Source organism: Scyliorhinus canicula, unplaced genomic scaffold (assembly GCF_902713615.1).
Source record: "Scyliorhinus canicula unplaced genomic scaffold, sScyCan1.1, whole genome shotgun sequence".
NCBI classification, from domain to species: Eukaryota; Metazoa; Chordata; class Chondrichthyes; order Carcharhiniformes; family Scyliorhinidae; genus Scyliorhinus; species Scyliorhinus canicula.
The window spans coordinates 405,097-427,585 of NW_024055491.1; the positions used below are offsets into that span (position 1 = coordinate 405,097).

Here is a 22,489-nt window from a genome sequence, read left to right on the forward strand (position 1 = left end):
TTGTCACACTGCGGCTGTGTTCTTGTCTAAGGTTCCCTCTGGTTCCTGTCACTGTGTCTCTCAGCCTGCAGCAATACACCGCGCTGTCAGACAGCCGCACCTCACTGATTGTTCCTCACTCTTCCCACACACATATCAAACTGTCGACTGATGCAGAAAATTGAGTCCCCACACCCTCTGCTCTGAAATTAGGGATGTAGAACAAGAAGTTGGGGGCTTTATCCTTGACATGATGGTAAGCTATAAGGAATATGAGTTAGCTGTGGTCAAAAAGCTGTAATTACTGGTCACCGAATCTCCTTCACACTGTGTCATGTACCCGGCTCCTGTGAGACACAGGCATTAAAACTGATCTATTTTCATGTTCTGCTGTATCCGGACCATTGATTAACTGGAAATTTTTACTGAACCTTGGGGAAGTGTCCAGGTCACTCTCCCCCTCCCTGATGCCTCACAATGTCAGCAGCTCAGACTCCAGCTCAATACCCCTGAGCCCAGGTTCTGCAAGTTGCAGACACTCCCGCAGACATGATTGTCGAGGATTGTAACGTTCTCCAAAACCTCCCACATACTGCAATCCCGGCACATCACCTGTCCTGTGATCAAAATCCAGCCCTAATAAAGGATGCGATTACCAACAACACCCAACTCCTGCAGTCACACATGAACCTGCTGATGTCTCAGCAGGTTGGATGATCGATTGAATCCCTTCCCACACTCGGGGCAGGTGAACGGCTTCTCCCCACTGTGAGTGCGTTGGTGTGTCTGGAGATTGGATGACTGAGTGAATTGTTTCCCACACACGGAGCAGGTGAATATCCTTTCCCCAGTGTGAATTCGCTGGTGTTGAATAAGGTGAGACGATTGTCTGAATCTCTTCTCACAATGAGAGCAACTGAATGGTCTCTTGTCAGTGTGAACAAGCTGGTGTTTGATTAGATCTGGAGAGGTTTTAAAGCAATCCCCACAGTAAAAGCATTTAAAAGGTCTCTCATCACTGTGAACTCTCTGATGTGACCCCAGGCTGGATGACTTTTTGAATCCCTTCCCACACATGGAGCAGGTGAACGGTCTCTCCCCAGTGTGACTGCGCCGATGGCTCTCCAGCTGGGATGGGTAATTGAATCCTTTCCCACAGTCCCCACATTTCCAAGGTTTCTCCATGGTGCCGGTGTCCTTGTGTCTCTCCAGGATGGATGGTCAGTTGCAATCTTCATCAGACATAGAACATGTGCACTGTCTCTCCTCACTGTGAATGTTGTTATGTTTCTTCAGGCTGTGTAATTGGTTAAAGCTCTTTCCACAGTCAGTTCATTGGAACACTCTCACTCGGGTGTGTGTTGTGTGGGTCTCAGTGCTTTCCCAGTCACACTGATGTTTGAAATCTTTTCCCACAGACAGAACAGACAAACATTTCTCGTTCCACATTCAAAGGCTGATGATATTCAGGTCCTGATGAATCAAGTGACTGTGTCAGATCTTTACATGATATTTAGTTTGCGTTACTCATCTGCAAATCCTCGCCTTTTCATGCTCTGTAAAAGGAGATGACCAAAGTCATCACTGTAAGTAGAGGATAAAATGCAGAACAGTTAATTCTCATTTCTATGGAACATTTTTTTCCTCTTATTCCACGACAGCGACAGATCCCCGTCCCACACACTCTCTCTCCCCACTGGGCTGAAACCAAATAAATTGTTGGATATTGGTTTCTGTATCCTTTGTACAAATTTAGACAAATAGAGATAGAAACATGTTTGATAATTAATTTCATCCATGAATCCTGATAAACATTATACAATCAATCGGCTGAATATGTGTTCCCAGCGAGTTGGAAAACTCCACAAATAAGATATAGAACAAATAGAGGACAAGACAGCCCAATGACCTACTTTATAAAACTCATAGACAATATGTAAATGATTGAGAATTTAATGAACTCAAGCTGACAACATGTGATCTGTGGATTTAATACAAAAGTCAGATGGCAAAGGTTTGGAGGGTTTGCAGTCGGGCAAGGCCCCGGGACTGGACGGATATCCTGTAGAATTTTATAGCAAATTCTCAGAACTGTTGAGCCCGCTATTGCTGAGAATCTTCAACGAGGCTAAGGAAATGGGAACCCTTCCCCCGATGATGTTCCGGTCCTTGATCGCGCTCATCCTTAACTGAGATAAGGACCCGTTGCAGTGTGGCTCCTACAGGCCGATATCGCTCCTTAATGTAGACACCAAACTGTTGGCCAACACCCTGGCCACTAGAATTGAGGACTGTGTCCCAGGGGTGATTAATGAGGACCAGACGGGGTTTGTGATGGGCAGGCAGCTGAACACGAATGTGTGGAGGCTCTTGAACGTGATCATGATGCCCTCGGAAGGAGGGGATGCAGAAGTGGTGGCTGCAATGGATGCGGAAAAAGCCGTTGATCGGTGGAGTGGGAGTACCTGTGGGAAGTGTTCGGCAGATTTGGATTTGGTGAGGAATTCATAGGGTGGGTCAGATTACTGTATCATGCCCCTGTAGCGAGTGTGTCCAGGAACCGGCTGCGGTTGGAATACTATACGCTGCATCGAGGAACAAGGCGGGGTGCCCCCTGTCCCTCCTGCTGTTTGCCCTGGCAATCGAGCCATTGGCCATGGCGCCGAGGATGTCTAGAAACAGGAGGGGGCTGGTTCGGGGAGGGGAGGAGCATCGTGTTTCACTGTACCCGGATGACCTGCTCCTGTATATTTCAGATCCGGTAGAGGTGTGGGGGAGGTCATGCAGATACTAAAAGATTTTGGGGATTTCTCGGGGTATAAATTAAATGGCGGGAAAAGCGAGCTTTTTGTGATCCATGCGACAGGGCAGGAAAAGAGACTGGGAGAGCTCCCGCTCAAGATGGGGGAGAGGAGCTTTTGCTACTTGGGCATACAGATGGCTAAGAGTTGGGATGCCCTGCACAAGCTCAACCTAACATGGCTTGTGGATCAGATGGAGGGGGGCTTTAAGAGGTGGGACATGTTGCCACTTTCCCTGGCAGGCAGGGTGCAGTCCGTGAAGATGACGGTCCTCCCCAGGTTCTTGTTCGTCTTCCAGTGCCTTCCCATCCTCAAATCCTTCTTCAAGCGGGTGAACAGGATTATCACGGGATTGGTGTGGGGAAACAAAACCCCGCGAGTTAAAAGAATGTTCTTCGAGCACAGTCGGGGGGGCCGGGGGGGGTCAAAAGAGGCTGGAATCCTGACCTTTGCCTCCTTGGTAGCCCGGAGAAGGCTGTTATTAATGTGGAGGGACACAAAACTCCCAAGTGTTGAGACTTGGGTTAGTGACATGGTGGGGTTTCTAGGTTTGGAGAGGATAACGTTTGCCTTGCGAGGGTCTCTGCAGGGGTTCTCCGGGTGGTGGCAACCGTTCCTTGACTTTCTCACGGAATGTTAGATGGAGGTCAGCAGCAGCAGAAAACCAGAGGGGGAGGTGGGGAACTGTATGGGTTGTGGATAGATTTTTGTTAAGTTGTTCATTCTTTTTTTGTTTTTTGTTGCCTTCTTTTAGTAGTGGCTTTGTTAAAATTCTGAATAAAAACAAGTTTTTAAAAAATGCGCTTTGCTGAGAATCTTTAATTTATATTCTGCTGGTTAAGGAGTCCTGTTTTTTGTAACCTATTGTAATTATTTGTCTGATGAAATAATGTGCAATCCCGTCATTATTTTATACTTTTATTTAATGGCTATTTATAACTATGTGATGAATTCTAATTACTTATTATATTTGTATCATCATCACAATTCAGACATTAACCTTTCTCTCCCTCTCTCTCGTTTTGATTTCTGGTTCTCGTCCTGTCCAATGTGACCCTGAGCTGATGTTTCACAGGGAGACATTTGTTAATAGTTTCCCAGAGATCAGAGTCCTCATTGATTTGAGTGCAAAGTGTCAGCTCTTATTTATTATCCCCCCTCCCCCAGCCTGTGATGTGAACCACCCTCCAGTGTGTGAAGCAGGATGGTGCCCGTTAACCTGGGCCTGTTCCCGGGAGGGAGGGAGAAGCTCCGCAGCTGCAAACCAGGGAGCTGACAATTATCCTGATGAGTTTGTGGATCCACAAAGTGTTTCCAAATCCTCCCCATCCAGCCGCCAACTCCAGCACACCTTCGACCAGCTGCAAATTTGACAAATAAACACCTGTCCATGGTCATGACTGACACAGCACATGCTTCAAAAACTGGGCGACATTGCACCTGTGCACTTGTCTCCTGTGGTGTAGATAGGGGACATCCACCATGTGGGGAATGCTGGGTAAAAACCCCACCATTGTGATTCACAATTCAGTTTCTTGTGATTACTCAGCAGTAAGGCAGTGGAGAGTGACCTTAGAACAAATCATTACAGTGAGGTATTTGACATGTAACAACCTACAAGGTTACAGACTAACAGCTAGAAAGTGGGGTTGGGCTGGTACCGATATGATGGGCCAACTCGCCTCCTTTGGTCCTAGAAATTTAAATTTTCTGTTTCCATTGTCCAACAAATGGAAGACTGAAATAGACTGAATTTTGGTCTCTCAGAGAATCAAGGGTGCTGGAGAACAGGCAGGAGGGAGGAATTGAGGCTCATTCAGCCATGATTGTATTGATTAACAGAGTAGGTGAGACAGGTTGTCTGGCCTGATCCTGCTCCTAACCCTTGTCTGCTTACAACAGCGCTGTCTGATTTCATGATCACCAATTTAGTTACAGGAGTTACTAACAGCAACAGAAACAAACAAATTATGTGATTAACAGCAGAATCTAACCTCCACAGTCAGTTGTGAACTCGCTGGTGTGTCAGCAAGTGAGATGATCGAGCAAATCTCTTCTCACATACAGAGCAGGTGAACGGCCTCTCCCCAGTGTGAACTTGCTGGTGTCTCAGCAGGTTAGAAGACTGAGTAAAGCCCTTTCCACACACAGAGCAGGTGAATATCTTCTCCCTTGTGTGAACCTGTTGGTGCCTCATCAGGTTGGATGATGAAATGAATCCCTTCCCACACACAGAGCAGGTGTATGGCCTCTCCCCGCTGTGAACTCGCTGGTGTTGAATGAGGTGAGGCGACTGTCTGAATCTCTTCTCACACTGAGAACAACCGAATGGTCTCTCGTCCGTGTGAATAAACTGGTGTTTAATCAGATCCGGTGAGATTTTAAAGCATTTTTCACAATCAGAACATTTAAAAGGTCTCTCATCAGTGTGAACTCGCAGGTGTAACTGAAGGCTGGACATCAGAGTGAATCCATTCCCACACACGGAGCAGGTGAACGGTCTCTCCCCAGTGTGACTGCGTCGATGAGCTTCCAGCTGGGATGGGCAAAGGAATCCCTTCCCACAGTCCCCACATTTCCACGGTTTCTTTGTAGTGCGAATGAGTTTGTGTCTCTCCAGATTGGATGATCAGTTGAAGCCTCGTCCACACACAGAATATATGTACGGTTTATTCCCACTGTGAATGGTGTGATTTTCGTTCAGGCTGTGTCACTGCTTAAAGGTCAACTGGAACACACTCACTCGGGTATGTGTATGTCTCAGTGCTTTTCCAGTCACACTGATGTTTGAAATCATTTCCCGCAGACAAAACAGATAAATATTTCTGCTTTGACATTCAAAGCTTGATGATATTCAGCTCCGAGTGAATTAAGTGATGATCAGATCTTAATGTGATGCTTGGTTTGAGTTCCCCATCCACACGTTATCTCCTAATATCCTATGAACAGAGTTTACAAAAGTCATTGCTGTCAGTGCAGGATAGAAATTTACAACAGACAGTTCTAGTTTCTATGCAACATTCATTCTTTTCTTGTTTTCCCAAATGTGTTGTTCAATCAAAATAAAATAAAACAAAGTCCCAACAAGAGCAAAAGAATCTTCCTGAATAAACCAGAATGTTATTACCAATGTCTATGAGATATTCTGTACTCCGAGGAACCCACTGATTATGGAAGGTGTCAATTGTACCGGTGGACACCAGAGCCACCCAGACACAGGAAGGCCCATGGAAGAGAGGCCGGCAGCCTCTTATGGGGGGCGGAAGTAGAGTGACCTTATTCAATGGTGGAGCAGGCTCAATGGACTGATTTTTATTTTATTTAGAACATAGAACAGTACAGCACAGAACAGGCCCTTCGGCCCTCGATGTTGTGCCGAGCAATGATCACCCTACTCAAACCCATGTATCCACCCTATACCTGTAACCCAACAACCATGCTACCGTGCTGCCCCATACTTATTGCCCATCCCTAATTGCCCTGGAGGAGGCAGTTAAGAGTCAACTACATTGCTGTGGCTCTGGAGTCACATGTAGGCCAGACCGGGTAAGGACCGCAGATTTCCTTCCCTCAAGGACATTAGTGAATGAGTTGAGTTTTTAATGACAATCATGGTCATCATTAGACTATTAATTCCAGATGCTTATTGAATTCAAATTTCAACATCTGCAGTGGCAGGATTCGAACCTGGGTTTTACCAGAAGCATTACCCTGGATTTTTGGTTTAGGAGTCCAGTGACAATACCACTACGTGGTACTGGTGTAGTGGTGTTGCCGTAGTGGCTGACTCCTGCTCCTATTTCTTATATTTAACCAGTGTAATTCCCCTCACCAAATGGGACCTGATCATCCAAATTCTATAAATTGCTGTTTTAACCAGGCCCAAGAGCAAGTCCAGGAGAAGATCCTCTGACTTACCCAGTCCCTCCACACCGGGCAGCCAAAGATTAGGTGCCTGGGGCTGAAATGTATCTAAAACTTCAGAAGTAGCTTTTGCAGGTAACTAACTATCGAGACTGCAACCTCCCACACTGAATGTATACATGGCCCATGGAATTCTCTGGGCTGCAAGCAGCACCTGCAGCTTGATGAACTGCCCGGACACTAGGACCCGGTTGGAAACAGAGGCGCTGAAGCCCCGCCCACAATCTTTCGAAGGCCCCATAACAGAAGCGCATGCGCACTCTCCACCTGAAACAAGATGGCGGCTGTTAGTCTGGGTCGTCTCCGGGGAAAAGACCCGGAGCTGCAAATGTGGGACCCGCAGGTTCGGATTCGGGGCTTTGTGCCTTCACCAGGTGTTTAGAAAGCCTCCCCGTCCACCCGCCGGCTTCATCGCCCCCTACGCGTTTCCGCATCCTCACCGGTTTGGAGATCCGATAAACAATAGGCTTCTCTTCGCTATCACTGCGCATGCTCCAATACAGGGCGGTCCTGCGCTTGCGCATTACTCACCTGTGTTCTGGATAGAGGACATTCACCACCGCGTGGGGGTGCCGGGTAATGTTCCCGCCATGGCAGCTACTAACCAAGCAGGGAATTGTTAATTATTTCGCTATGATTTGGCGATTGCAGCGGAAATCAGTAATGTTAGGAACCCAGGTAGCATGGTGGACAGTGATGAGCATGGTAACAGTGCGTGCGACCTAGGTTTGATTCCAAGAATTTGGTGAATTGTGGAGTTTGCACTTTCTCCCCGGGTCTGCATGGGTTTCCTCCGGGTGCTCTCATTTCCGCTCACAATCCAAGGATGTATAGGTTAAGCGGGGATGGAGAGGTAGGGTGCTCTTTCAGAGGACTGTGAACGTTGCTTTTTCCTTCCATGGTCCAAATTCACCAATATTTAGGTTACGATCAATTCGATGACGTTGTCTGATCCTGATAAGATGTTTGATCTGAGTTTCCTGACTGCAAATCCTCCCCTTCTAACTCTGAAAGTGATTTAAAACAGAAAAAAGGGAGTGAGAGAGATCCCACAAAAACAGGTTGTGAAATTCAGCTGAATGAATCTGGTAACTTGTGGGGCCGACACTGGGAAAAAGTGACCACGAAAACTGTTGGAACCTTTTGTGAAAAATGAACTAGTTTGTTAATGTCCTTCAGGGAAGGGAACCTGCCACCGGCCTGAGCCCACACAAAACTCGGGCCTCTGCAAGAACACAAGAAATAGAAGTAGACCATTCGGCCCGTCGACCCTGCTCTGCCATTGAACACGATTGTGGCTGATCTCATTCTTCAATTCCACTTTCCCGTTAGCTCTCTATGTCCTTTGACTTCCTGAGAGACCAGAAATTGCACATCTCAGCCTCAAATATCATCCACAACCCTCTGGGCTAGAGAATTCTCTGCAAGAAACCAAGAGAGATAGTAAAAAAGAATGAGGGAAAGGGAGAGGGAGGGAGAACACTGGGGGGGGGGGGGGGGGCAATAGGTGGCATCGGAGAGGCATTTTCTCGACTGACGACGAATCACAATTTGACAGAATCTCCTAAATATTTAAACTCCACCACCTTGATGAACAGGACAGCAGATGTATGTGAACATCATCACCTGTAAGTTCCTTTCCAAGACACACTGTCTAAACTTGCCTGACATCCACTTTCCTCTATTTAAATATTGACAAGACTGAACCTATTCCCGTCCACTGGGCCCACATGATGGTGGCCCGGATGAGTACATTTTTTGGGGTGGAGGAAAAATGCGCTAGGTCTGCAAAGGGCCAGCGAATGACGTCCACATGTTCTGGGCATGCCCAAAACTTTGGAGATACTGGGAGGGATTTGCGAACGTCATGTCCCAGATACTGAAAACCAGGGTGGTGATGAGTCCAGTGGTGGCAGTTTTTGGGGTCTCGGAAGCCCCGGGGGTCCAGGAGGAGAGGGAGGCTGACATCTTGGCCTTTGCTTCCTTGGTAGCCCGGCAACGTATACTGCTGGCATGGAGGGACGCAAAGCCCCCAAAGACTGAAGCATGGCTCTAGGACATTTCGACCATTTTAGGGCTGGAAAAAATTAAGTTCGCCTTGAGAGGATCTGTATTAGGGTTCGCCCGAAGGTGGTAACCATTCATCGACTTCTTCGCGGGGAATTCATTGTTAACCGGGGGGGGGGGGGGGGGGGGGGGGGGTAAATTAGAGTAGAATAGGAGGGATAAATAGGCGGGTACTGTTTATGAGAGAGGAGTGGTCTTTATCATAGAATTTCCAGTGCAGAAGGAGGCCATTGAGCCCATCGAGTCTGCACCGGCTCTTGGAAAGAGCACCCTACCCAAGGTCAACACCTCCACCCTATCCCCATAACCCAGTAATCGCACTAAGGGAAATTTCTGACACTAAGGGGAATTTATCATGGCCAATCCACCTAACCTGCACATCTTTGGACTGTGGGAGGAAACCGGAGCACCCGGAGGAAGCCCACGCACACGGGGAGGATGTGCAGACTCCGCACAGACAGTGACCCAAGCCAGAATCGAACCTGGGAACCTGGAGCTGTGAAGCAAAAATGCTATCCACAATGCTACAGTGCTGCATTTGCACTATGTTTCTGCTTTGTGTTGATACTTGCATATTACTGTCTGTAACTGTAACTGTTTACAATGCCAAAAACACCTCAATAAAATTGTTTATTTAAAAAAAAGACTGAACCCATTCCCTTCCTGTCCCGGCTACAAACTCCACTCCCTTGCCACCAATTGCATTCCTGTGGCTGAAGCAGACTGTTCAGAACCCTGGTGAAATATTTCACCCCGAGATGAGCTCTTGACCAGATCCACATCATCACCAAGATTGCCGATTTCCACCTCAGGAACATAGCTCGACTCCACCTTAGTCACTGTTCATCTGCTGCAGAAACCATCATCTATTCTTCTGTTCCCTCTCAAATAAATTATTCCAATGCACTTGCAGCCAGACTCCAACATTAAACAACCCCCCCATCCCATCCCAAACTCTGCTACCCATGTGCTTACTCACACCAGCCGCTGTCCCACTGATCCACTGAAATGCTTCCTTTTAAAAGGCACAAAAAGTTTAAATTTCTCATTCTTCTTTTCATCCATGGTATTGATCATCCTGATCACTGTAATCTCCTCCACATACATCCCTTTGAGATCTCTGCACTCATTTAATTCCAGCCATTTGAGTATTCTTGATTTGAATCTCTCCACCATTACTGAGTTGCCAAGACCTCAATTTCTGGAATTTCCTCCTTAAAACTCCGACTCTCAAACTTACTTTCCTCAGTTAACATTCTCCTTACAATCTAATATCTCCTCATGCGGCTCAGTGTCAATTGTTGTTTTGTAATGTTTCTCTGAACTTTTCTCTGAAAAGTTATATTCTGTTCAAGTCATAATATAAATTCGAATTATTGTCACAGCCCTCGGCAGATATTCTGCCCTATAAATAGGAATTTGTAACTCAGAGTGAAGCAGTTTGATGGACATTCTGTCATGAAGAAACGTTTCAAAAATGTTGCCCCTAACAATGATGGCGACTGAGCATGCGCTCTCTGCTCATGCCCCAATAAAGATGGTGGGTGCGCATGCGCACCACTGCCAGTACCAAATAAAGATGGCGGCCGCATAGTCTCGTCTGTAACAAAGCTGCGGCCTCCGTTCAGATCCCCAGGCACCGGTAGATTATTTTCCGGATTTTCAGTGCAAATAACAAGTTCACGAAGCGCACCTAATCGAGCTCTCCCTCCGTCCCGTCATTCCCACCTTCACGGATTGTGGATCCGAGAACGAACGTTTTTCTGCGTCGCCATTAATCACACTGCGCATGCTTCACTCAGCTCAGTTCCGCTCCCTCGTTCACGCTGATTGGTTGGAGTACCAGTCACTCCCGACCGGTCCTCCGGTCGCGCCCAGTCTTTGCCTATTGGTCAGTGCTGCCGTCAAGCACTCCGCGCATTGTGAGGTGTCAGGTGAGAGGTCAGCGTCGGGGGGGCGGGGTTTACAAACTCCAGTGGGGCCCCAGAGCCGAATGTGAAACAATGAACATTCTTCACTGTCCGTCACTTCCGGCTTCTAGCCACAAACAACCTCATGGAGACCAGGGGGAGACACTGACCCAGTGACAATGTCACTGCATTAGTCACCCAGAGAGACAGGAAAATGTTCTGGGGACATCGACTCCGATCCATTAAATTAATAAAATCTGGAATTTAAAGTTAGTCTCAATGATGGTGACTGAGGGTCACTGAGAAAATCTTCAATGTCACTGGATTAGGTGAGAAAGTAGGAAACTAGTTAGTTTAACGCCTGTTGTTGGGAAACTGTTGGAATCCATTATTGAAGAAGTAGTAACTGGACATTTGGAAAGTCAAACTGCAATCCATCTGCAGCCTGCGTGGTTTTGTGAAGGGTAGATCCGGTTTGACTCATTTTGTGCAGTTCTTGGAAGATGTAACAGGCCAAGTGGATAATGGGGGTCCTGTAGATGTATTTGGACTCCCAGAATACATTTGATAAGGTGTCACACAAAAGGTAATAACGTAAAATCCCACGGAGTTGAGAGATAATACATTAGATAGAGGATTGGCTAACCAGCAGACAGCAGAGAGTGGGGATTAGATGTATTTACACATGTACTGAAGAAAAATGTTTTTACCCAGAGGGTGGTGACGGTCTGCAATGCACTACCTGGGAGGGTGATAGAGACGGGTTGCCTCACATCCTCTAAAAAATGTACCTGGATGAAGACTGGCATGTCATAACATTGAAGGCTATGAGCCAAGTGCTGGCAAATGGGATCAGGTAGGTGGGTCAGGTTTATCATGTGTCGGTGCTAACTTGGACTAAAGGGCCTCTTCTGCAGTGTGAAAATAATGAAAGGAAAATGAAATGAAAATCGCTTATTGTCACAAGCAGGCTTCAAATGAAGTTACTGTGAAAAGCCCCTAGTCGCCACATTCCAGCACCTGTTTGGGGAGGTTGGTACAGGAATTGAACCGTGCTGCTGGCCTGCCTGGGTCTGCTTTAAAAGCTAGCGATTTAGCCCAGTCTGCTTAACCAGCCCCTCTGAGTTGCTGATGATACAAAGTTTGGTGGCATCATAGACAGCATAGATGATTGCATTAAATTGCAAGAAGATATTGACAGACAAGGTGAATGGGCAAGATTGTGGCAATATAAACAAGTGTGAGGTTATCTGTTTTGAACCAAAAAAGGATCGAAGTGAGCACTTTCTAAATGAAAACAGGTTCAGTACAGTCGGTGTCCAAAGAGACTTGGGGTTCATAGAATCTACAGCACGGAGACAGGCCCTTCGGCCCAAACTGGTCCATGCCAACCAAAAAGCTCATCTAAGCCAATCCCATCGGCCTGTACTTGGGCCAGATCCCTCTGAACCTTTCCTATCCATGTATCTGTCCAAATGCCTTTTCAGTGTTGTCAATGTTCCTGCCTCAACTCCTTCCTCAGCGAGCTCATTCTGTACTATCCTCTGTGTAAAACCATTGCTCCTTGGGTTCCCATTAATTCTTTCCCCTCTTAACATACACCTGTGCCCTTTAGTTCCCGACTCCCCAACCCTGAGAAAAAGACTGAGTGCATTCACCCTGTCCATGCCTCTCATGATCTTATACACCTCTATAAGATCACCGCTCAGTCCTCTACGCTCCAAAGATAAAGGTCCTGGTCTGTCCAATCTCTCCCTTTCACTCCGTCTCTTGAGTCCTGGCAACAGCCTTGTAAATCTCTTCTGTGCTCTCTCCAGTTTAATAACATATTTCCTATAGCAAGGCGACCAAAACTGAACACGATACTCCAGGTGCGACCTCACCAACGTCCTGTACAACTGCAACATAACTTCCCAACTTCTATACTCAATGCCCTGACTGATAAAGGCCAGCATGCCAAAAACCTTCTTCAGAGAATTTACAGAGCAGAAGGAGGCTATTCGGCCCATCGAGTCCGCCAGAACTGCATAGCCCTTACAAAGAGCACCCTACTCAAACCCACTTATCTACCCTATCCCCGTAACCCAGTAACCCCCACTTAACCTTTCTTTTGGGACACTCAGGGCAATTTAGCATGCCCAGCCCACCTAACCCACATATCTTTAGACTGTGGGAGGAAACAAGAGGAAACAAGAGAACACACGCAGACTCCGCACAGACAGTGACCCAGCTGGGAATCGAACCTGGGACCCTGTAGCTGTGAAGCAACTGTGCTAACCACTATGCCACCATGCTGCCCTATCTACCTGTGACTCCACCTTTAAAGAACCGTGCACATGAACTCCAAGATCCCTCTGTTCCATGATACACACAAAGGCCCTACCATTCACTGTGAAAGTCCATCCTTGCATTTGATTTTCTGACATGCAACACCTCACATTTATCTGTATTGAACTCCATTTGCCATTTCTCGGCCCACTTCCCCAGCTGATCAAGATACTGCTGCAATTTTTGATAACCTTCCTCACTGCCGACAATACCACCTATTTTAGTGTCATCTGCAAACTTACTGATCATGCCTTGTACATTCTCATCCAAATTGTTGATATAGATACAAACAGCAATCTCCAAGTTACTGGTCTCCGAGTTACTCCCTACTTAGTTAATTACTCCAGTTTCTCAAATTTAGAACAGATTCCCAACCAGCCAATCAGCTTTGCTCTGAGGTAAGTTATTTATATTTACTGTTCCGAAGCTGCTCCTCCCTGGATTTGTGCCAACTCCTCTCCCTGCTGTCTAGGACGTGAATCCCTGAGGTAAGTTATTTATATTTACTGTTCCGAAGCTCCTCCTGCCCGAGTTCACACCAACTCAGCTCCCAGTGTTGGTGAGATTCAAACCTGGGTGTCTGGAAAATCGTTAGGACAGTAACTGTCCTGTAAGGTAATGAGTCCTTTTCCCAATTGGCCGAGGAAGGGAGTGTGTCACAAGGATGGATGTGTTGACCGATTAATGGCTGGAGGATGGGTGCAGGTCATGTGATCAAACCTCGAGGAATACATTTAATCAAAGTTGGCGAGGAGAGAATGTTGTGAATTCCTAAACTGACAGTGAGGTTTCTGTAAATTTACAGGATACTGGAAGTGGAGGTGTAACAGACGGGAAACACAAACCAAACGTCACATCGCGATCTGACAGAGTCACTCGATTCATCAGAACCTGAATTTCAGCAGCATCTGGGTGTGGAAGGTAAAAGGTTTGTCTGTCCTGTCTGTGAGGGAAGATTTCAGGTCTCAGTGTGACTGGAAAAGCCCCGAGATTCACAAACCCTCGTTAGACCAAACCTGGAGAACTGTGTTCAGTTCCCGGCAACAAACCTGAGGAAGGATAGAATGGCCTCGGAGGGAGTGTAGCACAGATTTACCTCAATGATATCTGAACCCCCCAGGGTTAAATTACTAAACTAGATTACACAAACGAGTCAGAGACATGATGGCACAGAGAATGGCATTTGGCCCATTGAGTCCATGCTAGCTCTCTGGAGCAATCCAGTCAGTCCCATTCTCCTGCTCCATCCCTGTATCCTCGCAGGTTTATTTCCCTCAGATGTCTGTCCAATTTCCTTTTGAAATCAAATCATTCATTGTCTCTATTTTCAAACTCCCTCATAGGCAGCAAGTTTCAGGTCATTGCCGCTCGCTGTGTAAAAACACATCTCATATCACCTCATATCGCCTGTACCTTTTACATACAAACTAGGAACAGGCCACTCGGTCCCTCGAGCCTGCTCAGCATTCAATAAGATTGCGGCTGATCTCATTCTAACCTCAACTCCACATTCCTGCCTCCCCCTGATGACCTTTCACCCCCTTGCTCATCAAGAATCTATCCAGCTCTACCTTAAAAATATTCAAGGACTCTGCTCCCACTGCCTTTTAAGGACGTGATTTCCAAAGTCTGACAACCCTCGAGAATAAAAAATCCTCATCTCCATCTGAAATGGGTGACTCCTTATTTTGCAACAGTGACACACTCATTTTCGATTCTCCCTCGAGGAAACATTCTCTCCGCATCATCATCTTATATAGTTCAATCCAGGTTTTACCCAAAACTTTAAATCTGTGTCCCGACTGCTTGTACGATCAGTGAATGGAAAGAGTTTCTTTGCCCACCTGATCAAAACTTGGCATAACCTTGTGCAACTGAATCAAATTTCCCCTCAACCTCCTTTGCTGGAACCATTCTGGTAAATCTCCTCTGCACCTTCTCCAAGAACCTTCACATCCTTCCTGAAGAGTGGTGACCAGAGCTTTATAACGATTCATCGAAAAGAATTAGAACCATAGAATTCCTACAGTGCAGAAGGAGGCCATTCGGCCCATCAAGTCTGCACCGATTCTCTGAAAGGGCACCCTGCCTAGGCCCACACCCCTATCTTGTCCCTGTAACCCCATAGCCCCACCTAACCTGCACATCCCTGGACACTAAGGGCAATTTATTAAAGCCAATCCACCTAACTTTCCCTTCTTTGGATTGTTGGAGGAAACCTGAGCACCGGGTGGAAATCCACACAGACATGGGGAGAAAGTGCAAACTCCACACAGACAGTCACCAAGGTCGGAATTGAACCCAGGTCCTTGGTGCTGTGAGGCAGCAGTGCTAATCACTGTGACACCAGAAGCATAGTTTCAGTATCAGTATTACTGTTTGTGAAACTCAAGGTCGAATTTGCTTTGCCATTTATTCTCTTTAGTATGACTTGTAGATATAGAAAATCCCTCTTCACCTCTCTCCTCCCAAAGAGGCCAGTTGGGTTTTATAATAGTCCAGCAGTTTTCATGGTCACTTTTTCCCAGTGTCGACCCCACAAATGACCAGATTCATTCAGCTCAATTTCACAACCTGTTTTTGTGGGTTCTCTCTCACTCCCTATTTTCTGTTTTAAATCATTTTCACAGGGTGTTCGAAGGGGAGGCTTCAAAGTTCGGAAACTCAAGCCAAGCATCAGAACAGGATCTGACCGAGTCCTCAATTTATCATACCCTGAATATCATCGTACTTTGAACATGGAAGGAAAAAGCATTGTTCACAGTGGGGAGAAACTGGACACATGTGTGTGTGGACAAGGATTCGCTCGATCATCAGGCCTCACAAGCCACAAATGCAGTCACAATGAGGAGAAACCGTGGAAATGTGCGGACTGTGGGAAAGGATTCACTTACCCATCCAAGCTGGAAACTCATCGACGCAGTCACACTGGGGAGAGACCATTCACCTGCTCCAAGTGTGGGAAGGGATTCACCCAGTCATCCGACCTGGAGAAACACCACCGAGTTCACACTGGGGAGAGACCGTTTCAATGTTCAGACTGCGGGAAATGCTATAAAAGTTCTGGGAGTCTGATGCGCCATCAACATGTTCGCACTGATGTGAAACCGTTCAGGTGCTCTCAGTGTGGGACTGGGTTCAGACAATCATCTCACCTCACTGTACATCAGCGAATTCACACTGGGGAGAGGCCATTCACGTGCTCAGAGTGTGGGAAGGGATTCACTCAGTCATCTGATCTGCTGAATCACCAGCGAGTTCACACTGACGAGAGACCGTTTCAATGTCCAGACTGTGGGAAGAGCTATAAAAGTTCTGGGGATCTGATGAGCCATCAACGTGTTCACACTGACAATAAACCATTTCGCTGCTCTCACTGCGGGACTGGATTCAGACGATCATCTCACCTCACTGTACATCAGCGAGTTCACACTGGGGAGAGGCCATTCACCTGCGCCAAGTGTGGGAAGGGATTCACTCAGTCGTCCAACCTGCTGTCACACCAGCGAATTCACACTGGGGAGAGGCCATTCACCTGCGCCAAGTGTGGGAAGGGATTCACTCAGTCATCCAACCTGCTGACACACCAGCGAGTCCACACTGGAGAGTGATCGTTCACCTACGAGAAGGAATTTACCGCTTCATCCCACCTGCTGACACACCGAGGCCACAGAGCAGATACATTAACGGCGTTCAAAAAGCATCTTGGCAAACACATGGATATAGAGGGATATGGCACAAGGGATTTGGCCAAGGTAGCTATCATGACCGCTACAAGCTTGGAGGGCCGAAGGGCCTGTTCCTGTGCTGTATTGTTCTTTGATTGCTGTGCATGATTGAATTTTGCTGTTCTTCACATTCAGGACTGAACCATGTTAATTTGGGTCTCTTTCTGCTGATAACAAAATCCAGCCCATTTACAGGGGCTAATATTCTGGCTAAAAGTCAAATAAATAGATTTGTGATAAATACGCAGTGTGCTGAAACTTTTGAATATCTCTGACATAAGTCAGTTCCTTTTGAAGTCCTCTCGCTCTCCCCTGTCTGTTCCATCCTCACCTCCAACAAGTAGTGTGAGGAGCCTGTGGAGATTCTTTGTGACTGAGATTGAGTCAATCCGATCAGCTGCCTCTGCTGCTTCCCTCCCTTCCACGAGCCCACCGGACCAAACTGTCTCTAAATTTCATCCTTTCCCGAGCCCTGAACCCACATCTTTCTCTAGTTTCTCTCCCATCTCCCCTCATGCCCTCTGAGCTCATCTTGTCCACGAGACCCAGCTCCTGCTCCATCGACCTTATTCCCACTGAGCTACTGATCAGCCAACTACCCTGTGTCCATGGATATTGTCAACATTTCTCTCTCTTCAGGTACTGTCCCTCTGTCCTTCAAATCTGCCATCATCACCCCCTCCTCTATAAAACAAACCCTTGACCCTGCCATCCTTACAAATTATTGTCCACCTTCAACCTCCCTCTCCTCTCCAAACTCTTTAAACTTGTCACCTCCCAAATCCTTCCCCATCTTTCCCAGAACTCCCATGTTTGAATCCCTTCAATCAGGTCTCTGCCCTGTCACAGTGAAATACAAGAGACAAACAGAATCTCACCCGGCGAGAAAGACAAACAATCCGGGAGCTTGGACCCAACACTGATATGTCCAGAAGACAAGGGTAGCAGTACGGTCATTATCGAGAGACAACAATACCCGCTGGAGACAGACAGACAGACAACCAAACAACACAAATCACAAGACCAAGCTACCTAGACCCATATACCCAAGACAGGAAGGAGAATTGGAGACAGACTGGAAGAACTCACTGCAGATACGTTAACCAAACAGATGAAATATCTGAGGGGACAACAGGACGAACTAAGGAAGTTCTACATGTTCCTTAAAATACACAAACTTACAAGATAATACATGGCTTAGAAAGGGTGGACGCAAAGAAACTGTTTCCGTTAGGCGAGGAGACGAGGACCCGTGGGCACAGCCTTAGAATTAGAGGGGGTAAATTCAGAACAGAAATGCGGAGACATTTCTTCAGCCAGAGAGTGGTGGGCCTGTGGAATTCATTGCCGCGGAGTGCAGTGGAGGCCGGGACGCTAAATGGCTTCAAGGCAGAGATAGATAAATTCTTGATGTCGCGAGGAATTAAGGGCTACGGGGAGAATGCTGGTAGGTGGAGTTGAAATGCCCATCAGCCATGATTGAATGGCGGAGTGGACTCGATGGGCCAAATGGCCTTACTTCCACTCCTATGTCTTATGGTCTTATGATAATCTTTATTTTCACAAGTAGGCTTAAATTAACACTGCAATCAAGTTGCTGTGACAAACTGCTAGTCGCCACTCCAGCACCTGTTCGGGTACACCGAGGGAGAATCCAGAATGTCCAATTCAACAAGTACGTCTTTCAGGACCTGTGGGAGGAAACCGGAGCATCCGGAGGAAACCCACGCAGACACAGAGATAACGCGCAGAATCCGCAGAGTGACCTAAGTGGGAAGTGAACTCGGAACCCTGGCGCCATGAAGCAACAGTGCCAACCACTCTGCTCCCATCAGAGAAATACCACCAGACAGACTCATTGGATGAGACTGAGAAAATCCTACAGAATCATAGAATTTACAGTGCAGAAGGCCATTTGGCCCATCTCGCCTGCACCGCCCCTTGGAAACGGCATCCTACTTAAGTCCATGCCACCACTCTATCCCCGTACCCAATGACCCCACCTAACCTTTGTACGTGCACTAAGGGGCAATTTAGTGTGGCCCGTCCCCCTAACTTGTACATGTTTGGACTGTGGGTGAAAACTGGAGCACCCGGAGGAAACCCACGCAGACACGGTGAGATTGTGCAAACGCCACCCAGTCACCCAAGGTCGAAATAGCTCAAACATCAAGACACTGCTCCTGGTAGTTGATGGTATGGTGGTTCAATAAATATAATAAGTGGATTAAAAGTGTGTGTAATATAGAGTTAAAACTGAAAATGCCAGATTAACTGAACAAATCTGGCAGCATCACAGAATCCCTACAGTCCAGAAGGAGGCCATTTTGCCCATCGAGTTTACACCAACTCTACAAAAGAGCACCCCACCCAGGTGCACTTTCCCTTCCCTCTGCCCGAAACCCCATATCACCTTTGGACACTAAGGGGCAATTTATAGCGTGTTTGCACTGGGGAGAGATCATTCACCGACCTTGAGTGTGGGAAAGGATTCACTCGAGTCTACCCACCAACGTGTTCACTCTGACACGAGACCTTTTAAATGTTCCGCCTGTGAGAAGAGCTTCAAAGGCAAAATGGATCTGCTGATTCACCAGCGCAGTCACACTGGAGAGAGGCCGTTCACCTGCTCCGTGTGTGGGAAGGGATTCACTCAGCATTCCCTCCGGCTGAAACACCAGCGCATTCACACCAGGGAGGGAGTGTTCATCTGTTCCCTGTGTGGGAAGGGATTCATTCGGTCATCCACCCTGCAGACACACCAGCGAGTTCACAAGTGCCTCCAGGACTCTGCTGTTATTGATGTTAATCACATCCAGGACTGAACCAAAATCACATCCAGGACAGAACCATGTTCATTCTGACAGCTGGAGTTTGTTTGAGTTGATGTTAATAATCCCTGAAACTGAGATTAGAATAGATTGGTGTTTGATAGCCGGCACAGACACAATGGGACAAAGGGCCTTGTTTTGTGCTGTAAAACTCTATAACTCTAACCCATCTCACTTCACACCAACATGTTCACTCTGACACAAAACATTTTGTGTTCGGACTGTGAGAAGAGCTTTAGAAGCAAAATGGATCTGCTGACTCACCAACATGCTCACATTAGAGAGAGACCGTTCACCGCTCCGAGAGTGAGAAGGGATTGTTTTCCTGTTGTGATTCTGGTCTCCCCGGCACCCACTCCTTCCCTCCCTTCTCCGCCCCTCCCTTCTCCGCCCCCCCCCCCCCCCCCCTGACTGTTGTATTCAACCCAGCTCCTCCTCACTCTCTCACCATGACTGACACTGAGCATGCTCAAAGCACACACCCACCCTGCAGTTGCGCACTGGCCTCGTACACTCACTGATAGGGGACTTTCTGCAGCCCGGGGGATTCTGGGTAACGCCATAGAGCAATTAATAACAGGAAGATTCTATTTCCCAATTAGCAAAATAGAAGATTCACAGTTAGGCAAGATGCTGGGGATGAAGCACAATGAGAGATTTGGGTACTTTATTTAATACAGAAGCACATTATTCTGATATCACTTAGACATGGGCAGCAAGCAGACTGAACTACAGTATTTACAACACCTGGGATGTGGTAAATCATCTCATCAAATCAGTGATAGGTTTGTTTACTGTTCATAATTGTGACTGGGTCACACTCACGATTCATGCAAAATGCAACTCCCCAGGTTCACTGACCCATTCCCTCCAGACCTGTTTTCGCTCCAAGGGTCTTGACATCTGCCTCAGTCTTTATCCAGCCATGTATGTTCAGCTCACACTGCCCAACAACCAGCCTCTCCTGCACTGGGGCACAGGGTTTCCATCACCAAAAATCTGTCCTGATCCACCCACATCGACGCTGCCACCAAGAAAGCACAACAGCGCCTATACTTCTTCAGAAACTAAGGAAATTTGACATGTCCACACTACTCTTACCAACTTTTACAGATGCACCATAGAAAGCATCCAATCTGGTTGCATTACAGCCTGGTATGGCAACTGCTTGGCCCAAGACCACAAGAAACGTCAGAGAGGAGTGAACACAGCCTAGTCCATCACACAAAGCTACCTCCCATCCATTGACTCTATCCACACCTCCCGCTGCCTGGGGAAAGTGGGCAGCATAATCAAAGACCCCTCCCACCCAGCTTACTCACTCTTCCAACTGCTTCCATCGGGCAGGAGATACAAAAGTCTGAGGACACGCACAAACAGATTGAAAAGAGCTTCTTCCCCGCTATTACCAGACTCTGAAATGACCCTCTTATGGACTGATCTGATTAATACTACACTCCTGTATGCTTCACTCAATGCCTTTGTCTACGTATTTACATTGTGTACCTTGTGTTGCCCTATTATGTATTTTCTTTTTAGTTTACTTTTCATGTACAAAATGATCTATTTGAGCTGCTCGCAGAATAATAATTTTCACTACACCTCGGTACATGTGACAATAAAATCTAACCCAAATCGAGGGAGCAATCTGCCTCTCTTGCATTGGTGCACTGCATTTCCCTCATAACACAGTGGCACAGAAAGGTGACAGCACAAAACAAAGGCACTCAACAAATTGTATCTGTGCCAACTTTCTGCAAGAGTCACAATCCTCTGTCATTGGCCCTGAACTCTGCAGATATTTTTCTCCTCAAAAGATACAAACAGATGAGCAAGGAGCTGGAGTTGGCTATTCAGCCCAGTCTGCTCCACCATTTAATAAGGTCATGGCTGATCTGATAGTAACAGATAGTTGCCCAATTCTCTTTTCAAGGCATCAATTGAATCTGCCTCCACCACATTTTCGAGCAGTGCCTACATGCAGCACAGATTGTTTCTCTTCACATCATAAGGCATAGTAGCAGAATTAGGCCACTCGGCCCAATGAATCTGCTACGCCATTCAATCATGGCTGATATTTTTCCCATCTCCATTCTCCTGCCTTCTCCCCATAACCCCTGATCCCCTTATTAATCAAGAACCTATCTATCTCTATCTTAAAGACACTCAGTTATTTGGCCTCCACGGCATTCTGTGGCAAAGACTTCCACAGATTCACCACACTCTGGCTGAAGAAATTCCTCCTCATCTGTTTTAATTCCTCCTCATCACCTGAGGAAGGAACTGTGCCCCGAAAGCTAGTGAGTCAAAACAAACCTGTTGGACTTTAACCTGGTGTTGTAAGACTTCTTACTCTGTTTTAAAGGATTGCAACTGTAGTCTGAGATTGTGTTCTCTGCTTCTAGTTTTTCCTACAAGTGGAAACATCTTCTCCATGTCCACTCTACCCAGGCCTCGCAGTATTCTGTAAGTTTTAATAAGATTCCCCCATATCCGTCTAAACTCCAACGAGTACAGACCCAGAGTCCTCAACTGTTCCTCATACGACAAGCTCTTCATTCCAGGGATCCCTCTTGCAAACCTCCTCTGGACCCTTTCCAAGGCCAACACATCCTTCCTTAGATACGGGACCCAAAACTGCTCATAATCATAGAATTATCATAGAATTTACAGTGCAGAAGGAGGCCATTCGGCCCATCGAGTCTGCACCGGCTCTTGGAAAGAGCACCCTACCCAAGGTCAACACCTCCACCCTATCCCCATAACCCAGTAACCCCACCCAACACTAAGGGCAATTTATCACGGCCAATCCACCTAACCTGCACATCTTTGGACTGTGGGAGAAACCGGAGCACTCGGAGGAAACCCACGCACACATGGGGAGAATGCAGACTCCACACAGACAGTGACCCAAGCCGGAA

General features: G+C 47.0%; 1 long non-coding RNA gene across 1 annotated transcript; it reads right to left on the reverse strand.

Annotated features, from left to right (window-relative positions):
• Positions 1–1,396: 1,396 nt before the first annotated feature.
• Positions 1,397–7,201, reverse strand: LOC119960202. Its single transcript, XR_005459335.1, has 3 exons — positions 7,145–7,201; positions 4,775–5,719; positions 1,397–1,563 (listed from the first exon to the last, which is right to left on the reverse strand). It is a non-coding gene; the product is annotated as an uncharacterized LOC119960202 (long non-coding RNA).
• Positions 7,202–22,489: the final 15,288 nt, after the last annotated feature.